This window comes from Oncorhynchus kisutch, linkage group LG9 (assembly GCF_002021735.2).
Source record: "Oncorhynchus kisutch isolate 150728-3 linkage group LG9, Okis_V2, whole genome shotgun sequence".
In the NCBI taxonomy this organism is placed as follows: domain Eukaryota; kingdom Metazoa; phylum Chordata; class Actinopteri; order Salmoniformes; family Salmonidae; genus Oncorhynchus; species Oncorhynchus kisutch.
Genome location: NC_034182.2, coordinates 23,269,313 through 23,274,045, shown reverse-complemented (window position 1 = coordinate 23,274,045; position 4,733 = coordinate 23,269,313).

Here is a 4,733-nt window from a genome sequence, read left to right as displayed (position 1 = left end):
AGGAAGGGGGTGTATCTTTGTATAATGTAATGACACCTCCTCGCCGTATAAAGAGATGAGACACACACTTGCACACATTGACACACACACACAGTAAAAACAGGTGAATTAGTCACATGGCATGCCCACATGTTTCACAATCTATCATCGAATCGAGAGCGCGAGAGAGCGAGTGAGAGCGGCGAGAGAGCCAGCGAGAGAGAGAAAATGAGTTAAACATTCTAGAAGTAAATAAATGTATGAGCCAATCACATGGAGTTTGTACGTATAATCAATAACAATTGATAAAAATCAATTGAGAGAGTAAGTAAGGCACAACAAGAGATTTAAACTCTTTTAAAACACCTCATCTAATTCTCCAAAGATTGAATCATAAGGGCAGAATTTAGAATTAGAGTTTCACAGACTCAGGAAATAGCTTGTTTGTCTGGATAGGCCAGAAAATGTGACACCTCACTCCCTATGCAAATCTAGGGTCCAAAACCTGACACTTCAAGTGAGCCCCGCTGAGAGGTTAGCTACTTAATTGAACTGAAAAGATTGAGTCTGGTGTATGGGGCAACGAAGCCATTTTGACATCTTTCTCTTTATACACCATATTTTCGTATCTAAAGTACTACAATAAGCTTATTTGACAGCAACAGTCAAATTTAGTAACAAGGCGTTAGGTCGAGCTATGACAAGGAGGAGGAAAAATTTGATTGGTTTGAGGAATCAGGGTGGGTGTAAAGTAATCTAGGAGAGGTACAGCCAGTCAAGGTTGCGAGAAGTGGATTTATTAGGATAGAGTGTACATCTGTCTCCTAGAGGAATTGAGCTTTGTGCTTGGTTTCTAATTTTCAGAGTAAATAACCCACGGACACTAGAGAAGTTTAACCAAGTTTAATTCTTCCCAAAGGGTCGATACAGCTGGATTCAGACACCACCAGAAGTATATATACTCCACTTTAGGCACTTCTCTCCAATCGTTACATCTTATCGTTCGACAGGGAGAGTGTAATAAACCATATTTTCTCCATTTCTCCCTCCCTCTACCCCTCCTTCGCCTAATTCACAGATGTCCATCCGCTTCCCCAATAGCAATCCTGTGACTTCCTCCCGTGCACTCAACACGGGGCGGCAGGTAGCCTAGTGGTTAGAGCATTGGACTTGTAACCGAAAGGTTGCAAGATCGTCTCCCCAAGCTGACAAGGTAAAAATCTGTTGTTCTGCCCCTGAACAAGGCAGTTAACCCACTGTTCCTAGGCCGTCATTGAAAATAAAAATGTGTTCTTAACTGACATGCCTAGTTAAATAAATAAAAAATGTAATAAATAAAAACTATTCCAAAGCCACCTGTCGCCTACAATTTACTTCTGTTGTAAACACTAGTCTCTTTCACTCCTTTATGCTTCTGCGTATAACAATGTTCCAAGAATCTAACAGTTTGAATGGGGGAACGGGGGTGATAAGCGTGTAGTGGTTGTGCAACTTAAAGAGTGACTGCCCCTAAAAACCAACGGCATCGAAACCAAACATTTATTCTAGTGTCAAAATGGTAAATAGGATCATTTTGTTCATAAAGTCAGTCTCATCTAAAAACAGAGTAATTGAAGGTTTGGATTACAATGTCAACAATTCATGCCCCCTTTTGCCAAGCTCGAAGTGCAAATCGCCCAGCGCTTCCCTTCATAGAATCAAGCGAAGTTGTTTTATCGCACCCAACACGTTCAAAGGATAACGGCCGTTTGAGACTGAAAAGCCCTATACGGATTGATCATGCCTCCGGCTCCGGTTCGACAATGCATGCTTCCAGCAGGATGCACAGCGTACTATGCTTTGCATGTTCTGCCGAAGTCTCCTAAAATGTGGAATAGGTGGTTGGTTGCCCAATGGTGGTGAGTATACCGGTAGCTAGACGATATGGATGTGTATCTGGTTATCTATATTTTGATAATCATTATCATCGCTAGAATAGCTGACGTTAGCTACCTTACCTAGATAGCTAGCTGGCTAATGTTAGCCTCCAACAAAACTCGGATTCGGCATGGAAACATAACATTTAAAAAGGTAGATAAGGAAAACATGGTCATGATTGTGATGTCACCAGATTGACTTTAGATGCAGTATACATTTAGCCAGCTAAGTAAGATTGAGGGGACAGTATTTTAGCTAATTAACATTGGCATTGCTAGCTATTTTGTACAACTTTTGCTAGTAACAGTAATGGCAACATTGCCATCTTTCTAAAGTAAATTAGAACGATTAATTAGCCTACTTTAGCAATGTCATCATATTTCCATTCCACGAGTAATTTAGATGAAAGCCACAGTAGCCTCCGAGGTGGAACCCATGTCTAGGGCACAAAAAAATATTGTACGCAGCTATGGTGGTACTACCTCAAATCAAATGTTATTTGTCACATACACATGGTTAGCAGATGTTAATGCGAGTGTAGTGAAATGCTTGTGCTTCTAGTTCCGACAATGCGGTAATAACCAACGAGTAATCTAACCTAACAATTCCACAACTACCTCATATACACACAAGTGTAAAGGGATAAAGAATATGGACATAAAAGTATATGAATGAGTGATGGTACAGAACGGCATAGGCAAGATGCAGTAGATGTTATCGAGTACAGTATATACATACATACGAGATGAGTAATGTAGGGTGTGTAAACGTGGCATGTCTGACTACAAAAGTGTACAACAAACCCAAACCAACTCAGGGCCATAGCAAAACATGGTCACACAGTTGCTTGCATAGTTTCTTCCTAGGTATTGGCCTTTCTAGGGAGTTTTTCCTAGCCACCGTGCTTCTCCACCTGCATTGCTTGCTGTTTGGGGTTTTAGGCTGGGTTTCTGTACAGCACTTTGAGATATCAGCTGATGTACGAAGGGCTATATAAATAAATTTGATTTGATTTGATTTGATTTGTAAAGGCGTAACTGGTCTGAATCCAATCTGGAGCCGGTCAATCTGTAAAGCATAGAATTAGCTTCCAAACGAGATGACGTTATTTCTCGAGCTATGTTTATAATTGAGGCCTACAGAGGGTTATGACAAGAGTGCCATCCTCCTGCATCTCACACATGCACTCCACCCTTCTGCCACCGGACTGTACCTGTTCATAACCTGCACCACATTACATAGATGGGACTTTATCACCCAATGGACACTTGAAGACAGAACCTCACCCAGAGAGCTGTGCATGTCAGTGTGTGATTAGCCAAATCCTTAGATTTGGGCAAATAGACAAATATACAGTTGAAGTCAGAAGTTTACATACTTAGGTTGGAGTCATTAAAACTAGTTTTTCAACCACTCCACACATTTCTTGTTAACAAACTATAGTTTTGGCAAGTCAGTTAGGACATCTACTTTGTGCATAAAACAAACACACAGATTATTTCACTTATAATTCACTGTATCACAATTCCAGCGGGTCAGAAGTTAACATACACTAAGTTGACTGTGCCTTTAAACAGCTTGGAAAATTCCAGAAAATTATGTCATGGCTTTAGAAGCTTCTGATAGGCTAATTGACATCAGTTGAGTCAATTGGAGGTGTACCTGTGGATGTATTTCAAGGCCTACCTTCAAACTCGGCACCTCTTTGCTTGACATCATGGGAAAATCAAAGGAAATCAGCCAAGACCTCAGAATTTTTTTTGTAGACCTCCACAAGTCTGGTTCATCCGTGGGAGCAATTTCCAAACGCCTGAAGGTACCACGTCCATCTGTACAATCAATAGTATGCAAGTATAAAACACCATGGGACCACACAGCCGTAATACCGCTCAGGTAGGAGAGGCGTTCTGTCTCCTAGAGATGAACATACTTTGGTGCGAAAAGTGCAAATCAATCCCAGAACAGCAGCAAAGGACATTGCGAAGATGCTGGAGGAAACAGGTACATAAGTATCTATATCCACAGTAAAACGAGTCCTATATCGACATAACCTGCAAGGCCACTCAGCAAGGAAGAAGCCACTGCTCCAAAACCGCCATAAAAAAGCCAGACTACAGTTTGCCACTACACATGGGGACAAAGATTGTACCTTTTGGAGAAATTTCCTCTGGTCTGATGAAACAAAAATAGAACTGTTTGGCCATAATGACCATCTTTATGTTTGGAGGAAAAAGGGGGAGGCTTGTAAGCCGAAGAACATCATCCCAACCAGGAAGCATGGGGGTGGCAGTTGTGGGGTTTCTTTGCTGCAGGAGGAACTGGTTAAATTCACAAAATAGATGACCTCATGATCGGGAAAATTACATGGATATATTGAAGCAACATCTCGAGACATCAGTCAGGAACTTAAAGCTTGGTTGCTTTCAAAATGGACAATGACCCCAAGCATACTTCCAAAGTTGTGGCAAAATGGCTTAAGGACAACAAAGTCAAGGTATTGGAGTGGCCATCACAAAGCATTGACCTCAATCCTATATAAAATTTGTGGGCAGAACTGAAAAAGCGAGTGCGAGCATGGAGGCCTACCTGACTCAGTTATACCAGCTCTGTCAGGAGGAATAGGCTAAAATTCACCCAATCTATTGTGGGAAGCTTGTGGAAGGCTACCTGAAACATTTGACCCAAGTTAAACAATGTAAAGGCAATGCTACCAAATACTAATTGAGTGTATGTATACTTCTGACCCACTGGGAATGTGATGAAATAAATAAAAGCTGAACGACAATCAATCTCTCCACTATTATTCTGACATTTCACAATCTTAAAATAAGGTGGTG